Here is a 20228-nt window from a genome sequence, read left to right as displayed (position 1 = left end):
ACAACAGCCTTCGAAGGCTCCTCATTTTGTTCATGAAAGTCCCCAATTACTATGCATGATATTTGTGAATCTTCACAGTCTAGCCTCCTCTTGGTCACATTCTCATTATCTACCCTATGCTGTCGTGCCCCTGAATTGTTGTTCTTTGTAAGCAGCCAGATCACCTACTAGAAGATGTATCCCTGATGACCATCCTGTGGAGACCCAGACCAAAACGACTTCTGAGAATCATCACCAGCAACCCTGCTGAGAGATTCACACCCTCATTGGTGTTTCTGTGAGACACAGGACACACCTCTGGTTAGACAGTATTTCCTAAACTGAAACGTCATGGGTTTACCAGTTGACCTCCCACTTGCACCAGAAGTCCCTTAATCATAGAGTCTTGATACTGCTTTACTCATATGTATAAACTTGATGCCTGGTATAGTGTCTGTCTATCACATTTATACAAGCAGGTGCTTAGTATAAATATCCTTCCTGTATGAGAACAAAAAAGTGAAAGTGTTAGTTGCTCAATCGTGTCCGACTCTTTTCAACCCCATGAACTGTAGCCTGCCAGGCTCCTCTGTCCGTGGGATTCTCCAGACCAGAATACTGGAGTGGGTCGCCATGCCCTCCTCCAGCAGATCTTCCCAACCCAGGGATCGAACCCAGGTCTTCTGCATTACAAGCAGAGTCTTTACCATCTAAGCCAGAGACAGAGAACAAAATTCCTTATCTGGTTAAACATGGCATATTACACAAGGTTCTGTACTTGATGTGAATATCTCCTTGCTAGAGGGTAATTTATGCAATTAAAGTAGAATGAGTTTAATACCCATAAACTACCCAGATGCTCTGATTTATTATCAAAGATAGAATTTATCTATGAGAAGTCATTTTGTGGAATTGGGCAGAGAACATTTCAAAGGATTTACATTTACTGCGAGTTGTGACTGTGTGTTTGGCACTTGATGAGCTTTTTATAAAAAGAAAAATGCTTCATATACGGGAGGAAATTTTATGAATCCATCCATATGAAATAGGTGGATGTATGTTGACAGCACAGATATTTATTTAGAAGCATTTTCAAAGTAGATATGTTCCTCATCCTTTATTTTATCCTTGTTGCCTTTACCACTAGCTTACATCTAAATGAGAGACACTGCCAATCATTGCTACTGACCAGAGGGAAATATTTACCCAGGCTTATACCATCCTCCCAAAAAAGTACCGACTGAACATACAATAGCGAGAAGCTGGGCAGCTTCTTACACACAAGGCTGGAGCATGAACAGAGGTCATGCAAGGGCACGTTGTTAACGTGTTTTCTACCTACAAGGGAAACCTAGGAATCATAGCTATGGCTCCCCAGGTAATTTAATGTCTCTATTAGCTCCATTTTTCAATCCAAGTTCACTCTCAGTTAACAGAGTTCCATGTTACATTGGGAGATGCTAGAAACTTTATGGATTATGTTCAAAGATCAGATCTTCTGCAGTGTTACTAATACCACGAACTTGATCAACTCTTCTGGTTTAAGCCTTTGTGCTCCTTTCAGTGATGCAAAGTGCTCGTTTGTAAGGCATGATGTTAATCTCCATCTCCTGGCATTTGATGTAAAGAGTTGATTTTAATGTGATGCTGGTTTATAATAATTGCTTTGGAAATTTGCTCTCTGGTTTCATAATGCCAAAGACCAGAATAGCTCAATGGCTGCTTTCGCCAAAAATCTGTTTTTCTAAAAGCTTTCTCTTCAATTGCTTTCCAGTAAATGTATTCCTGTGATCCATTCTTATAATTTATCACAATATGCCTAGAATAGCAAGCTTTGTTCAACCCCTGACCAAGAGATTCTGCGTTTGCTGAAACTTCAGTTGCCATTTAAAACAGCACTTGTTCAAAAAGCTGAAGTGTGCCAGCAACTAGCTTTCACATAGTTTCAATCCAGGACACCTGCAACTGACTCTAGTTCCTTTTCTTAGTATTTCTTAAACACCAAGAGATAGGGACTTTCCTGCTGGTCTAGTGGTTAAGACTTTGCCTTCCAATGCAGGGGATGCAGGTTCCATCCTGGGTCAGAGAGCTAAGATCCCACCTGTCTCATGGCCGAAAAGCCAAAATGTAAAACAGAAGAAATATGGTAACAAATTTAATAAAGATTTTAGAAATGGTCCATATAAAAAAAAATCTTAAAAAAAACTCCCAAACCAAGAGATAACATATCTAAAAATACTTGAAACTAAGATGTCTTACATGGTTCAGATTTTCATTGTTCTATTAGCTTTTACATTTAGATCCTAAGTTATAGCATCATATTAATAGGTCAGAAATTATTCCTATAGATTCTTAAACCACAATCCACCATATGTTACCTTTAAGATATGGGACAAAGGCAATATTACTATTTTTCTTGATAAGGAGATGAAAATCAATGTCCAGAATGAGCAATAACATTCGTTCATTCATTCTTTCATTCATTCTCAAAACATTTTTAAATTATCTCCTAAGAGCACTATGCTGGGAATATAGTGATTAATTAAAGGCCTCACAGAGCTTAGAGTCTGACTGAGGAGTTCTTTCTTTTCATATTGATTGATTTCTACAAATGACTTTTTAACAGCCTCAATGAGATATAATTCACATATGATAGAGTTCACTCACTTATAGTATAGAATTCAAAGAATTTTAGCATATTCATGCCGTTTTACAAACCATTTTACCATAATCAATTTTTAGGGCATTTTCGTCACCTTCAAAAGAAACTGTATCCATTAGTAGTCATTTCCAATTTCCCTTCAGCCTTGATTGAGGAATTCTTAAGTTTCTATTATCTGTATTATTTTTTCTTGGGATAATACGATTAGCAGAAAGTCGGTGGCATTGAATATTTGATATTTACAATGAAAATATTGTGAAATAAAAAGAGTTCCTAAGAAGCTGCCCTCAACTATTTCCCTCCATTTGCAAAGACAAGGTTATATCAACTGTTTAACTGTTGTCTGTCTTGAGTAAGATTTGCTCCCCGGAAGGGCATACCTGCTGCTTTCCTGTCCCTTTAGCCAAATGGACACCAAACCACAGTGGTGACAAGAAAGGCAGCATTACGTGAGCGGCGATGGAGCAGCAGATTTGATTTCCCATCGAGAATGGCAGGACTCCCTTGTTCAGAACAGGGAAACCACCGCAAAACATAAACGTGGAGTTCTGGTTGCTGCCCTTCCTTTTCTCCTTTCTTCCCTCTTCATTTAGTTTTCTTTTACTCATTCATTCATTCCTTCAAAACATTTATGGAATGCCTAATAAGCCGTAGGAGACATTTGGACCTAGTTCTCCATTTGGGTTTCTGAGGAAGAGTTTTTCTTCTCCCTTCCTTCACCCTCTCCTTTCTCTTAGGAGCTACCCTCTGATGATTTCCCCCTCTTATTTTGCTCTATGTTGATCTTAACTATAGTATCTCTTTTCATATCTTCCAAGCAGAAACACATACATGATTTGATGTGGTTTTGCAGACTGTCCAACTGAAGCACTGATGTTTAGTTTTAAGTGTCTCTGCTGAGTTGTGATTCAGTGCCCTTTGGTTGGAAGAGGATCTCCGCCATACGGCCACTATTCCCACTCAGTGTAGATTGCAATGCAGTGTTCACACACCCCAGATCACATCCTTGCCTACCCAGTGGTGAACATTTCAGGAATCTACCCCGCCTTTCAGCATCTAGGCTTCTTTTCCAAGCTGTGTGTGTGTGCATTGCACGCGCTCAGTAGCTCTGTCGAATCCAACTCTTTGTGACCCCATGGACTGTAGCCCGCCAGGCTCCTGTGTGCATGGGATTTCCCAGGCAAGAATACTGGAGTGCATTGCCTTTTCCTACTCCAAGGGATCTTCCTGACCCAGGTATTGAACCCATGTCTCCTGCATTGGCAGGAGAATTCTTTACCACTGAGCCACTAGGGAAGCTCCGGACTAAGTTTTAATGACCAGATATTCCGCCTAGCAGGAAAAGAGGATTTGAGGTAGCATATTAGTCATATTGGTTAGGAAAATATAAAACTGTTTCAAGGGTTTATCTCACTGAGATGAGACACTTCAATAAACTGGTTTTAAGTAAATAGGTTCTAATTTTCTTAGTACCTGACAGAGAAAACTTTTAGTTGTAAAATCTGAAAGGAGAAATAAAGCCTTAATGGAAATTCAGTCAATATTGACTGGGTGTTGCAACTGGTACTTAATCAAATGTGTGTTAAGCTATACTGTGGTTCAGGCACCAGGCAGAGTGTTTGATGTACAGAGATAAAAAGGGGAGGATCTCATAGAGCAATAAGCACATAATTCTGCTATAATTTGATGAGTTCTGTAACAGAGAAGTGAACAGTTAGCCAATTCTCTGATTTCATTATTGATATGGCTTCTGAAGCTCTAAGATGTCGTTGTAGGCATGTTTTTCTGAAAATCCATTTGGTTTAATGGAGACTAAGGGAGAAGAGTTATAATTTTCCTCTAGGAACTATTTAAGCTACAATTAGTGAAGAATTATACCATCCGTCCCTCAGTTCTTTACTGTCTACTGATGTCATATTCTTTCTGCTACCCCACTCTCCTCGTTTGAAGAAAGCCTACTTCTCTGAGGCCCGGCTAAAATGCCAAAACCATGAAGCCTACCTTGATGGCGTCTGATGCAATTCACCCCTGTGTTTTTCCTTTGCAGTATTTGTTTGTATCACTAGTTACTCCATTTGCCATAATCTATTATGGCTAGTCCTGCCTCTGTCCGTAAGAAACCATATTTGCAACTCCCTATATTTTGCTAATGGGAAACACTACCATTTTGATTGATATTCAGTGGCTTTCAGTGGTTTCCCCAGGCTAATGACTCTGACTCACGGTGTACGAGTTCTGAATCAATTTGGAAATCCCCAAATTCAACTGGGAATCCTTAGAGCAGAGTCAGTGTTTAATCTCAAAGGTTTAGCTATGTTTACATTCTTGTTGTTTCATGCACGCCATGTATCACAGGACCCAGAGCAGAGATGCTGAGGTTGTATGGATCCTGCCCTGCCTGTTACCTCTTTAGATATTCGTCTCATTTCCTCAGAACTAGAAGAGCGAGAAGAACAATGCCTACCTCAAAGGATTGTTGGGAGGACTGGGCAAGGCAGAGCTTATACCTTCTTAAAACAGTGCTGGGACATTGTAAGAGGTTATTAAGTAGCTGGTGTTGTTCAGTTGCTAAACCATGTCTGACTCCTTTGCAACCCCATGGACTGCAGCGCACTGCTATCTTCCAGAGTTTGCTCAAACTCAGGTTCATTGAGTTGGTGATGCTATCTAACCATCTCCTCCTCTGTCATCCCCTTTTCCTTTTGCCTTCCATCTTTCCCAGCATCAGGATAGTAGTTTTTATAATTCCTTTTAATACTATATGATTCCTCCCCCTCTCTCAAACTCTGAGATTAGAAGGATTTCCAATTAAAGAAAGGAGAACTAGATTCACGGGTGTGGAAACTTGTGTTCCTGCTCTTTCCCCTACATCCCCAGTGCCCTTGACAGAGAAGGAAAATGGAAGCCACTAGGGGGTTCCAAACCCTAACCTACAGAGAGATAACTGTGTTCCTTAAAGAACACTGACCACTCCTGGCATTCTATTCTGAAAACACGAGCTTCATCAAATTTTAGCCTGTACTGGGGGCTGGGCTAATGCTTGAAATCTATCTGCATATGTTCAACACCTTAAGACCATTTATCTTCAAGAAAATGAGTAGAAAGCTGTAGAATATGCATTTGCCTTTTCCAGAAATACATAACGAACCAAAATTCTTCTTCAAAGGCTGACAGTTTACATTACCGTGTCTCATGCTGTGCTTCATTTGACCCATAGGAAACCTGTAAAACAGGCAGGGTTGAGATTGTTAACCACCGGTTGTACAGGAAAGGTCAGCCTCCAAAAGATGGCAATTTGCCCCAAAGCATGCAAGAAACAAATGGAAGATTGGGGAATATAATCCAGACTTTATAACCCAAGGATCTACCTATGAAATTCTAGTTCTTTTTCATTCTCCACCCACAGGCCTGCCCTGGGCAGTTCCTGTCTCTCTGAGGCTCTTTTCCCCATTTCCAGCCTCTCTCAAAGTTTGAGAAAATGTCAGGTATGTTTAAAAAGGCTTTGTCTTATTTGAGATGATTCTAAATTCAGTTAACCACTTATTGTTTAGGAGAACCTCAGATTAATGGACCTGGAGACAAGGCCAGTAGGGACCTCTCTGCTCAGAGCAGCTCCCGCTGAAGCTGTGGACCACCTGACGTTGGCAGGGACCTGGGGCTGCCACGGGGGAGGAAGGTGAATCATCTGGAAAATCAAAAAGCGGTTTCCCCAGCAGCCCTAAACAGACCTCTTGAACAACCCCCTCACATCTTTTAAAATTAAATGTTCAGCAGAACTTGAAATATTAGTAGATTAACGTGTCAATACATTTTCCACATCACTGCACAAAGCTAAGCTCTAAGAATAAAATGCACTCTTTAGGTATATTTTAACAGGTGAAAAAAATTATAGGTGAAAGCAGAACCTCATAACTCTAAAAAGATCTATTTTGGAATTGAGTTTTAGCTTTTCATGGAACTCAGATCTGCGCTCTAAAACATTTCCTGACATCAGGGTTTTGGGCTGAGTTGCGTTGGCCCCAGTTCATATGTTGAGTTCCTAAATTCCAGTGTCTTAGAATACAATTGTATTTGGAGGAAATCTCCTTAGAAAGGAAATGAAGTTAAAATGAGGCCCTTAGGGTGGGCCCAAATTCAGTGCAAATGTTATCATTATTGGGCTCTCCAGGTTGCATAAGCGGTAAAAATCCCACCTGCCAGTGCAGGAGACATGAGAGACCTGGGTTTGATCCCTGGATCAGGAAGATCCCCTGGAGGAGGGCATGGCAACCCACACTGGTATTCTTGCCTGGAGAATCCCAAGGACAGAGGAGCCTGGTGGGCTACAGTCCATAGAGTCGCCAAGAGTCGGACACAACTGAAGCGACTTAGTACATGCATGCACGTTGTCATTATTAAGAGGAAGAGATGAAAGCAACACCCGGAGGGGAAAGAGTGTGAAGACAGAGGGAGAAGGTGGCCACCTACAAGCCAGGAGAGAGGCTCAGAGGAAAGCATCCCTGCTGACACCTTGATCTCAGCTTCCAGCCTCTTATTGGAAGAAAATAAACTTCTGTCTTTTAAGCCCATGGTATTTCATATGGCAGTCCTAGCAAACTAAGATAACTAGTGAGCAGGGCTTAGGAGTTTGGCCACATCTTAAATTTTCAATGAAGCGAAAGGCTATCAGCAGTAGCGCTAACCTCGCTTGGGTGAAGAAAACCACCCTTTTTATTTTTACGGGTAGAAATCCAGCATTTGTGTCCTGAAATGTGGAGTATCAGAGTGTATTGCAGTGTCTTCTCTTTCATGCTTTGTGTTGGGAGGCGTGAGAAAGAAGCCGCTGGGGAATCTGAATTTGCTTAAAGACCTCGTGAGCTGTGTGGACTTCCTGGATGTTTTCTCATTAGTAAAATGGGCTGATTAACGTGTCGTAAGATTGTTGTGAGAAATAAGTTAGCTAATGGCTGTGAAACTCTGCACCATGTAAAGGATAAGAGTTATATAAATGAAACTGTTACATAATAATGTGTCATTATTTCACATGGACCCTTGAGTTGAATGAAGAAGCTCAGTTCCTCTTCAGCATGTGATTAATCATTAGTATGGCTACTAAATTCCCTAATCTTTTCTTTGATTTTTTTTTTTTTTAATGAGGTTTAAGAAGATGATGGAGGGAATTCCCAGGTGGGCCAGTGGTTAAGAATCTGCCTTCCAATGCAGGGGATCCAGGTTTGATCCCTGGTTGGGGGAGTAAGATCCTACATGCCGTGGGGCAACTAAGACCACGCTCCACACCTACTGAGCCTATATGCTGCAACTAAGACATGATGTAGCCAAATAAAAATAAATAGACAAATATGAAAATACGATGATGAAAGGGTCCCCGCAAAGGTGAGATAAATGGGCTTTACAGCCTCACTCTGGATGAGCTGGGATCCCAGCATCAGCATGGCCCGCAGTAGTCACTTCCATTTGCATTCAGAGATTGATATATGAGTTTATAGCTCATTCCAGTGGCAAAGACTCAGAGAGCCTGGCAGTAGGCCTCATAGTGACCTGTCTGTTTGTGTTCTATCATAATGAAGCCTCAAAAGTTATGGAGTTCTTCAATAGTGCTCCCTTCTCTTCCTCACCGCATGGTAGGGAAACATTTTAAAATAAGTTTATCAAAAAATATTTTAAAATGCAAAAGGACTCCACTTATACAAAAGTATAATCCCTGCAATTCTGTTACCTACCCTTTTAAGGTACCCTTGCCCTTAAATTCTTTAGCCCAAGAGTCTTTCTTGGGCTAAACTGAAAACTTCAGCTGGGCAGTTTCCCGCTTTCCGCACTCCTGATGTTTGGGGCTATACACTTGATTTGTTGGTGGCAGGGGGGCTGTCCCGTGCTTTGCAGGAGGTTTAGCAGTATCCCTAGCCTCTACCTACCAGGTGCCAACCGTGGCAGGTCCCCGCCCCGATGTGTGACAGCCAGAAATGTCTTCAGACATCACCAAATGTTCAGGGGAAAACAGTGCCTGTACCTGAGGACCTTTGGTCTAGATCAGGGGAATGATGCTGGCGGGGTCTCAGAGAAGAACATGAGAAGAAGATGCGCAGGCTGAGGCCAAGATGAGAGCCGAGTCCATCTGCCCTTCAGTCCCCCACCCTCAGTCACTGCTGTCAGTGTTCTTTATTGCCTTACTCCTGGACTCATCACATTAAGGAGGCAAGAAAAATGGGAAGCACGGATGACTATAGCATGGAGGGGGAGGGCCGACTTGGAAGAACTCTGTGAGAATGGGGGCCCCCGTGGGGAAGCCCAGTGTCTTAGAGATGTAAGGGAATGATTTCCACCATGTTGTTAGTCTTTACATGAAATCCTTGGAGCACTTCTTCCAGGTGGGTATTAACCTTCCCCACTTCATAGCACAATATTTACTGCTGCTCTTTGAAAGGCAATCAAACCAAACATGCTCTGGAGAGCATAGACTATTGCTGTTGTTCAGCTGCTCAGTCGTGTCTGACTCTTTGTGAGCCCATGCACTGCAGCACACCAGGCTTCCCTGTCCTTGACCATCTCCCAGAGCTTGCTCAGACTCATGTCCATTGAGTCGATGATGCAAGCCAAGCATCTCATCCTCTGTCGTCCCCTTCTCCTCCTGCCTGCAATCTTTCCCAGCATCAGGGTCTTTTTCTAATGAGCCAGCTCTTTGCATCAGGTGGCCAAAGTGTCAGAGCTTTAGCTTCAGCATCAGTGCTTCCAGTAAATATTCAGGGTTGATTTCCTTTAGGATCCACTGGTTTGATCTTTCTGTCCAAGGGATTCTCAAGAGTCTTCTCCAACACCACAGTTTGAAAGCATAGACTATTCAGTTCTGTTCATTTCAGTCGCTCAGTCGTGTCCGACTCTTTGCTACCCCATGAGTCGTGGCACCCCAGGCCTCCCTGTCCATCACCAACTCCCAGAGTTCACTCAGACTCACGTCCATGTAGACTATTAGGACATCCTAAGACTATAGACCATCCAGCCACTTGCCTGCATTCACCAATGAGCCCTAGGAGGGTCTATGGGACTTGTTTCCAGGCACCCAGATGATTGAACCGGGACCAGAACAAATCTCTCCCTTCCCTGGTCAGTGCTCTTTCCAACATCTGCTGCTGCTTAAACCAGAGCCACATTTTCCCTCCAATTCAGAATATTGGGAGATACTCCAGTGCATACATCTTAATGAGGCTGCTTCTCTGTCATGTCTACATATGAAGATTTTTGTATCTGATTTGGTTTTAAACTTCTCAGTGAAAAGTCCTACACTTGTATCAGGACTAAGTCGAGGCTGTAGGACAGGGGCGTGTGATTTTCTGCTATGCTCAGTGAAGGAAAGAAGACCAGGCTTATCAGACTGGGGCTCCCTTTGTTGCCCCATTGCTTGATGTGGTTGACAAGGTCTTCCCAGGTCTGACCAGGTCCGTTTTGCCATCTTGTCTCCATCTATCTTGTGCCTTTGTCCTTTTCATCTGCTCCAACTCCTTACCCCCTTCCCTCCATCAATCAAAGGAAAGACTCCTTTCAAACACATTTCATATCGAATCTGCCCCTGGAGTATGTCCTTCCCACCTGATATTGACGTATTATTATATTTTGAGTTTCTGTATTAGCGTTTCCCCAAGTGTGCTCTGTGGAACACCAGGTCAGAGAGACGCTCTCTGATGTGGTGTGTGCCTTGACGTGAGTGTGCATGTCTGTCTGCAGTCTCGCTCTCTCACAGAGTTCTATATGTGGTTGTGTAATAAAGGTTTTAAGCAGAGTTATGGCACAGAGATGCCTTTGCCTGCTTTAGCTTATCCTTTCTTAAACTTCTGTGCCATCCCTACTGGTCAGCGTTCTCCAGAGGAACAGAATCATTATTAGGGCATTATAGATGCACAAGAGGAGACATTATGGGAGTTGAATTAGGTGGATATGATGGCTGAGAAATTCCATCATGTGTCATCTGCAAGTCAGAGAACCAGGAAGGCTGGTGGTATCACTCAACCTGAGTCTAAAGATCTAAGAACTAGGGGAGCCAATGGTGTGGGCCAAGGAGGGTAGGTGGGGTGGCTCCAGGTCTAAGTCCTGGAGTCTGAAGGTCTGAGAACCAGGAACTCGTGTCTAGGAGAAGAAGGATGTCCCAACTCAATAAGAGAGAGAGAACTTTCCCTCGCTCTACCCTTTAGTTCTCTTCAAGGCCTCCAGTGGATTGGACAATGCCCACGCTGGTCAGGAGGAAAGCAACACTTAGTCTATTGACTCAAATGCTAATCTTCCAGAAACATCCTGGCACATCCACCCAGCAATAAAGGTTTACCGGCCATCCGGGCATCTCCTAACCTAGTCCAGTTGACACATAATACTAACCAGTGCAAGATTTTTTTAAAAATATAATACCTATTAGTATTGAAAAAAAAACTAGTGTTTCTTAAAATCTCCATGGGAAACATCATTTTATATCAATCAGTTCAGTTCCGTCGCTCAGGCGTGTCTGACTCTTTGCGACTCCATGGACTGTAGCACACCAGGCCTCCCTGTCCATCACCAACTCCTGCAGTTTACTCAAACTGACTGAGTGGGTGATGCCACCCAACCATCTCATCCTCTGTCATCCCCTTCCCCTCCCGCCTTCAATCTTTCCCAGCATCAGGATCTCTTCTAATGAGTCAGTTCTTCCCATCAGGTGGCCAAAGTATTGGAATTTCAGCTTCAGCATCAGTCCTTCCAATGAATATCCAGGACCGATTGCCTTTAGGATGAACTGGTTGGATCTCCTGGCAGTCCAAGGGACTCTCAAGAGTCTTCTCCAACACCACAGTTCAAAAACACGAAGAACTGATTTTATATCAATACATGTTGTGAATACTTATTTGGGAATCACTTATTTTAATTAATGACATGCTGCTGTAGACATTTCTATTTTGACTAAATTGCATTCTTTTAAGTGGTAAGATAGTCCAAGTAAAGCCCTGAGCACATAACCTGGCACATAATAGGTTCTCAATAAATGTGAGCTATTATTAGTTTAAAAAAAAAACCCCACAGTTTTCTGTATCTCTATAATCCATTTTCTGCATCCTAAAATACATAAAACAGCATGAAGAGGGGACTGCCCTGCAGGACACCTGAGTATGGGACTTTAGAAAGCACCTGGACAGAACAAAAACGAATATTTTACAGACGGTAAAACTTTAATTTTCCATGCAAGGACTGTTGACACATTATATATGAGAGCCTTGGAGGCGCTATGCTTGGAAAACATTTTAATTCAAATTTAATTAATAAAAGTTTTGCTAAAAATTACATACCTCCTAGGTATGGGAGAATTGCTGCATTTTGGGCATTTGCCAAATTTTGAAGAGCGCTTATTATTTACACTGTGTGTGTGCAGCAGTTCCCGAAAAACATGGCCTAGCATACAGGGTGGACTAAAACAGCACACGTTTGTTCCTGAAAATTAACAAGAAAATCATTTTTGGCTGGTGAAAGCTTCTCAGTGGAGCAAACACCAGATTGGTAACAGAAATGGAAATTAAGGGATGTTTGACTTGACTCCTTTCAGCCTCTTTCTATCCCCTCCCCTTTCAGAGAACCAGGCAGACCAGCCATCCTGGGCCCTAAGGACACTGGGTTTCTGTGCTGAAATATTTGCATTTTCAAAAGCTTAGATGGACAGACCAATGATTAGTATGAAAGAATGACGTTTTTGATGATGATATTTTTGACATGTACAGGAGTGTGTGCATTAGTTGCTCAGTCATGTCTGACTCTTCGCAACCCCCTGGATTATAGCCCTCCAGGTTCCTCTGTCCCTGGAATTCTCCAGACAAAAATACTAGACTGGCAGCCATTCCCTTCTCCAGGGGATCTTCCTGACCCAGGGATCGAACCCAGGCTTCCTGCATTGTCGGCAGATTCTTTACCATCTGAGCCACCAGGAGAGGCAGTATTTAAAAGATGCCCTTTGGGTAAACTTGGAAAGCACTCCACTGTAGTGGTATTGACCACATATTGATGACTTGTCTGTGTACAGATGTGTCTCCCTTTGGGTCACATAAGCTCTTTGAAAGTAGGCCCTGCCAATTCATCTTGATGTCATACCCCCTAACCAGTGTCTGGCACACAGAGATGCTGAATACCTGACTTGCAGTATAAACATATACACCGTGTATTCATAAGGCCTGACCCGCCATCCCAACAAAGCTGTGAATCTTAGCTGGTCAAACACAGGGCAGAAGAAAATGTGACCTAAAGTTCAGAAGACCCAGATTTGAATCCTATCAGTTATTTCCTGGCTCATTTTGGGTCAGTTGCTTCACTTTGAATCTCATTTTTCTCACTGGGCTAATACAGTGTCTTGCCTAGATATGAACAAGGTACTTTTCAATACATATGTATCTAAGTATTTTCAATAAATATTCATCTGAGTGTGATCTAAAATAATTCAGCAACATACTTTATAGCCACTGAATCATACCATCATTCATTCATTTTAGGGGTTTGCTGGTGGGTACTATTTATTTATCAACTCAGATTTGGTCAGTGCTCATCACTGGGTAACTCTTTGTGTTGAAGTATATTTATTTAAACTTTTTATTGAAATATAGTTGATTTACAATGTGTTAGCTTCTGTTGTACAGAAAAGTGATTCAGTTATACATACATATATATATTCCTTTAAAAAATTCTTTTATTGAAGTATAGTTGATTTATAATGTGCTAATTTCTGCTGTATAGCAAAGTGATTTGGTTATATATATATACATATATATATATAGTTGTTTGTCTATTTTTATTCGTATCTGCCAGTCTCAAGCTCCTAACTTATCCCTGCCCCATGGTGTCAGAGTTTAAACCACAGCCTGCTGGCAGAAGCTGAAATGGAACCAAGGATTGGTCATTAAGTTCCCATCAGTTCTTTGAACTTTGTTCTTTTCTCCCTGGCTACTGTTACTTGATGTGATAGTCTCCCTTGCCTTTTAGACAATTCATTTTTATTATATTGAATGAGTCAGAAAATTAAGACTGGTTTGAAAGAATGTTTTATTCTCTGTATGTGAAGCTCATGCTTTTGCTTGGTGAAGTTGAACATAGGCAGTCATTTGGAGGATTATTATTGTCGTCCAGACAGCATGCTATGGCTCACGGAGCAGTGGCCTGGGAGGTAAGGCATTTAGAATTAAGTTACGATGCTGTCACTAAATAGATACACTGATGTAAATTGCATCACCTTATTGGGCCTCCATCTTATCACTTATAAAGATCTTGGAAAAGAGTGTTTTCTAGTGACAACACTTATTCCTCAATAATTGCGTCACAGAGGCAGTGTCTGGAGTAGCTGATGAATGAATTAGGGAATTAATGAAATATTGCTGAATCTGGGTTCTCTAGCAAACCTCAAACATAGAAAAAGGGCCATCTTCCTTAATGTGCTAATGTGAAAATACTGTTATACCATGCTTATGGTTATGTTAGAGATCATATGACTTTGGTGTTCATCTCATAAAATGCTTTTGCTAAGTTGCTTCAGTCGTGTCCGACTCTGTGTGACCCCGTAGATGGCAGTCCGCCAGGCTCCCCCGTCCCTGGGATTCTCCAGGCAAGAATACTGGAGTGGGTTGCCATTTCCTTCTCCAATGCATGAAAGTGAAAAGTGAAAAAGAAGTCGCTCAGTCGTGTCTGACTTTTAGCGACCTCATAGACTGCAGCCCACCAGGCTCCTCCATCCATGGGATTTTCCAGGCAAGACTACTGGAGTGGGGTGCCATTGCCTTCTCCGATAAAATGCCTTAGGAACCACAAAAATCAACACTCACTTTCATTAGTCAGTTAATTCTTTAAGGCCCTACCCACAGCTACTAGAATCAATCTAAACCACCATGGTTTTCATGCATATATATTGAGCATTACACTGTAAAGGACTTCCCTGGTGGCTCAGACAGTAAAAGCATCTGTCTACAATGCGGGAGACCTGGGTTCAAGCCCTGGGTTGGGAAGATCCCCTGGAGAAGGAAATGGTAATCCACTCCAGTACTATTGCCTGGAAAATCCCATGGACAGAGGAGCCTGGTAGGCTATAGTCTATGGGATCGCAAAGAGTTGGTCATGACTGAGCGACTTCAATTACACTGTAAATGGTGAAAACATGAACAGGACAACACTCTTTTCCCCATTGGCATTGATGGTCAATATGAAGTAACTTTGGACAAGCAACCAGGAAGAGTTTTACGACTCACAGGAACAAGACTTGCAGGATAAAAAAGTCTTGAGTCATTGAATTCAGTAATGTGCTTTCTTATCAGAGTGCTGGATTAGACTTGCTGTTTTATGCCATACTCACCATTTTTTCCTTTGGCGTCTAAGTAGAACATTATTGAAAAATAAATAGGAGTTATTTTGTGTGGGTGTTTTCTGGTTTGTTTCTTTCACTATAAATGGATTTCATTTCTCTTGTACTCAAATAAAATAATGTTAATATACTTCTCTAAACACTCTCCATTTTGGCAGGATTTCCTGTTTGAAAAGTGCATTAGGGCAACCAAGAATTTGATTAATGCACCAATAATTCCTGGGGTGGTTTGGGGGCTCTATGTAGCTCTATGGAGAAGGGCTATTACTTCAACTGTTCAAGAGTGTCTTGAACAGTCAGATTTTGGAGCATAAAGACATTCACAGCTATAACTGATCCACTGAAGGAAATTTTATATGTAGAAATTTGGGTCATAGGATTTAACATACTTTCAAAAGGAAACATTAGAATACCCAACTAAAATTGGCTTAAATGCAATTAAGAAGGTCGAAGGCAGGGAAGTTCTAGAGCTGGTTCATCCAGAAATTTAATGACATTCATTTGGGATCCAGATTTTCATCCTTTCACCCTGCCACCATGGGTGGATTGACCTCTACCCCCATGATTGCAAGATGAGGGGCAGAGATTCAGAAGACTCCTGACAATGTCCGAAGCACGCCCATCCCCAGCAGAACTTTGCACAGAGGTCCCCGGCCAGCACTGGGTCTCGTGTTCATTTGTAGATGAGTCACTGACAAGCAATGGTCCTGATTGCCTTCACTTAATCGGTATTCACATAGTAGCACTTGCGAGGGCTTCATCTCCTTCAGCAGCACGATTCATACTCCTACTCACAATACCTTGAACAAAATTGAGGTTCTTTTAGAACTGAAAAAAAGGAGATAATGGCTGTTGACAACAAGATCATCTGTCATGCTTGTCAAATAACCGAATGAAATCCAGGAATGTTTATTTTTTGGAATTTTTGTGTCATACATTACTGGGAAATTACTTGGTTGTCATATGTTTTCTTGACTTAGATAGAGAGGCTCATTGTTAAAATGATTTAACTTTTCTGATTTAGATCATATTTTTAGAATTCTTTTTCCTTTTGTGTTTGTGTGATGTTTATTCAGATAAAAATTGTTTGAAGCACATGTACTTTTGATGTTTGTTACCTGAGCATTGAGCTGCGTAATATCAAGAACAGAGAACAAAATGTGCTGGGTTGAGAATCTCACTGACTTACTTACTGATGAATGCCGAACTTAGGAGTACACGTGCCTTAGTTAGGGTGCTTCGGTGGACAGAGTAGTGGAAATGGAAATTGGTCTCATTCAGTGTTGGCTGTCCAGTGACCGTAAAAGGCACTATTTATAATAATCTCACCTAGATGTTTTCCATGTGTGCTTCAAGAAATAATACAATTCTGAGGAGAGGCTTCTGAGATTCTGCTAACACTGTTTTTGAACTTAATTTCAAAGCATATCTTTAAAATTCATTGAAAACTATGGTAATTATCACACAAATGTGTCATATGTACAGTTTCAATATGTTGAAGACCATCAACTTGTGCTGTCAGTTAAATTATTTCAGGGGAAAAATCTTTTAGTAAAAGACTTCAAGCATAACAACACATAGTTGACTTTATTATAAGCTCTTATTAATGACAACAGTTGTAACTCTACACTAGCTCATCCTTTCTAATTTAGGCTTGCACATGTGCATAAAATGGCACAATTGCTACTACCATCTATGTTGTTGTTTTAGCCACTAAGTAGTGTCTTACCCTTTTGCGACCTCATGGACGTAGCCCACCACGCTCCTCTGTCCATGGGATTTTCCAGGCAAGAATACTGGAGTGGGGTGCCTTTCCTTCTCTAGGGGATCTTCCTGCCCCAGGGATCGAATCTGTGTCTCCTGCATTGGCAGGGGAGTTCTTTACCGCTGAGCCACCACAGTGCATGGAAGTCTGGCTTAACTGAATGCCAGCAAAGGCCTAGGCAGTGTGTGGCATAGCCTGTCCATGTGCCATTAAATTATTATAATGTAGGACTGGGGGCAGGAGGAGGAGGGGGCGACAGGGGATGAGATGGCTGGATGGCATCACCGACTCGATGGACGCCAGTCTGTGTGAACTCTGGGAATTGGTGATGGACAGGGAGGCCTGACGTGCTGCGATTCATGGGGTCGCAAAGAGTCGGACTCGACTGAGCGACTGAACTGAACTGAGAGGGCTGTGAGCATATTAAAGGTTTTGGGTATTTATCTTCTGGGTTTATGATGATGCATTTGCTTGCTAGGGCTTCTGTAAGAAAATAACATAGATATAATCATGGCATACACGGGCTTCCCTGGTGGCTCTGTGGTAAAAAAACCTGCCTGTGATGCAAGGAAGACCCAAGTTTGATTCCTGGGTCTGGAAGATCCCCTGGAGAAGGGAATGGCAGCCCACTCTAGTATTCTTGCTGGAGAATCCCATGGACAGAGGAACCTGGCGGGCTACAGTGGCTGGGATTGCAGAGAGTTGGACATGACTGACCGACTAACACACACTTAATGACGCAAGTGAAAGAGGCTGTGTAGGGGGGCAGCAGTCCTTCTATGGGAGCAGCTGTGCCCCCCGCCCCATACCTCCAAAAATTATGATACAAAATCCCACAGGACAAAGCATCCAAAAGCATTTGGTGGAGCAAACCATCTTGGGGCTCAGATCTGGAGACAAGCTGCTTCAAAAAAAAAAAAAAAAGGATACTTACTCAGTGCTCCAAGGACACCCATCAATGGAAGGATAAATGTGGGTGGTGTTGTAATTGCCATTTCCTGTGGACCCGTCCAGGTTATGGGGATGAAACATAGTGGAACCAGGAGGAAAGGAACAAAATCTGAAGCAAGACAGGAAACAGAAATTGAATACAAAAAAACATTTTTGGAAGGTATCAGATTTGTAAAAATAGGCTTTTTTTTCAAGGAGCAGCATTAGAAAGGGCTAAGCTGAGCAATTCTATGAAACTCTAGAACTCCTTGTTTATAACTTTTAAAATTTGTGTCGCAAGGAAATTTCAACAAAATGAAAGCAACCTGTATTTTAATACATTCTTGATGCTACCTGCAAAGTAGTGACTTGAAACATATGGGAGGAAAGATGAAGATGTAAAAGGCATATCCAGTTCACAGTGGTGCTTTCACTCATCACAAAATCAAATCAGTATGCCATCACCACCTGACTACTTTTCTTTACCTTCAAAGCATAGCAGCAAACTTTGTTCTTGTTTTTATTTCTGGTAGAAGCACTGATTCTAGAAAAGCCCTCTCCCTTATTAACAAACAAACCTGAAAACAAATCAAGGGAGACATCACACCTTGCCATAGTTATCGGTACTTGTCAAGCATCCACAGTGACAAGATTAAGGAGTGTTTGCTTTTTCTGGAGAAGTTGGGTTATTTTTTTCTTTCTTTTTTCTTTAAGAGTAAAACAGCTGTTGAAGATGGAGAGATTCTGCAGGCATGACTCAAGCACATGCTTGTGTGAAGATAGCAACCAAATCATATCCTATTTTTACCCCAGTGCCTCATTAGCTAAGAAGAGATGCAATGTATATCTGATACTTGCAAGATTTAGGAGCGATGCAATGTATATCTGATAGTTACAAGATTTAGAATCAGTTTTAGGAACTGTATTGTGCTTGATGATTTCAGGAGAGAATTACTTCAAACATCCTAAATGTGGCTTGAAAGTGACCCCATGGACTATACAATCCATGGAATTCTCCAGGCCAGAATACTGGAGTGGGTAACCTTTCCCGTCTCCAGGGGATCTTCCCAACCAGGGATCGAACCCAGGTTTCCCACATTGCAGGTGAATTCTTTACTGTCTCAGCCACTAGGGAAACTCAGGCAACTATGAATAATAGTTTTGCCAACTTGTGACATTTTTACCATGTTGCTGTAGCAGTGTTTTTATGTTACCCTATTCTTTGATAGTCATTTAACTTCAATAGTTTTGCATATGTCTAAATTTTTATGAATCATTGATAGTTTGTATATTCCTTATGAATTCTTTTTTTTCTTTTTTTTTTTTTTTTGGAGAGAAAAAGATAGGGAGAAAACATAACAAAATGGTCCATGGCAAAATGTGAGTATGTTTTGATTTTTCTTCCTAGATTTAAGGAAAACATGCAATATCTACATATCTTAATTCAGTCTGATTCCAAATGTGCTGTTTTGTCATTTTCAAGACCTTTTTTTCCCCCTCAGAAAGTCTTATTTGTGCCCTCTAGTGGTAGATGCACACAGTTTTTTTTTTGCAATAAGTCAGGGAAAACTGACTTATTTTTCTTTCAGTGTATAATGATTCAGCATCTGCATAACTAAGTAATAGCGATGATCCACACACAGAGAAAAATCTCATGTGACTGAGTTTGATATATTTTCAAAATGCATCAAAGTTATATATGGGAAAAATAAATCCACCGTTTATCTAGCTAGAGAAAGTTCTTAGATCACAAAATTCTATTTCCTCATGATTTTTATGGTCCATTTGTTCAGCAAATGCTGCGATTCTTGGAGAAGTAAGCACATTTTCCACAAATGCATTTTCTCTTTTTAGAATCCACTTTATGAAAACTCTTCTAAAATGCTGCATTAATCTATAACTGTTTCTTCTTCTTTTATTTTATTGATGAGTATCCTTAAAGAGCTGCACAAAAAAGGAAACTGTCTTGTTTAATGTGGCAAGAATTGACCCTGTTAGAAAATACCTACCAAGAGCTAGATCCTGGCCTGATTAGCTCCACTGGACTTCTATTGGACGGATGCCTAGATTTTCTTCCTCTTCCTGAAACTCCAATGCCTCCATTTGAAACATCCATTTTCTTATATGACCAAAGTCGATTGGTCCAGGAATGGACTCTTTACGCAAACCTAGCTGACTAGAATTTCCTCTCCTGGGTTTTTTGGTACCAGAACTTGAGAAAGAGGCTAAGTCTATTTCTAGTATACAAGGGCCTACCACATAGGGAAAATGTTGGTGACTGTGTTTACTGCTAGATTTCAGTATAGAAGATGAGTCAAAGACAGAAAAAAAAAAGTCTTGCTGACATTTCTGCTCCTAGTTTCTACTTGTACTGAGATCCAGCCATCTGCCTTCCCCATAACTCTGCATGTTGTTGTATTGTTCTGTTTTTTTTTTTTATGTTGTTTAATCCATCCTTAGATTTTTGTAATACAATCAACTCTTATTTCACTTAGGTAAATCTGATTTTAAGTTTAGTTTCTATCACTTTTCACCAGAGTAATACGATA

Source organism: Budorcas taxicolor, chromosome 12 (genome assembly GCF_023091745.1).
Source record: "Budorcas taxicolor isolate Tak-1 chromosome 12, Takin1.1, whole genome shotgun sequence".
Classification (NCBI taxonomy): Eukaryota; Metazoa; Chordata; class Mammalia; order Artiodactyla; family Bovidae; genus Budorcas; species Budorcas taxicolor.
The sequence above is the reverse complement of the archived record's forward strand: the minus strand, read 5'-3'. Positions refer to the sequence as shown.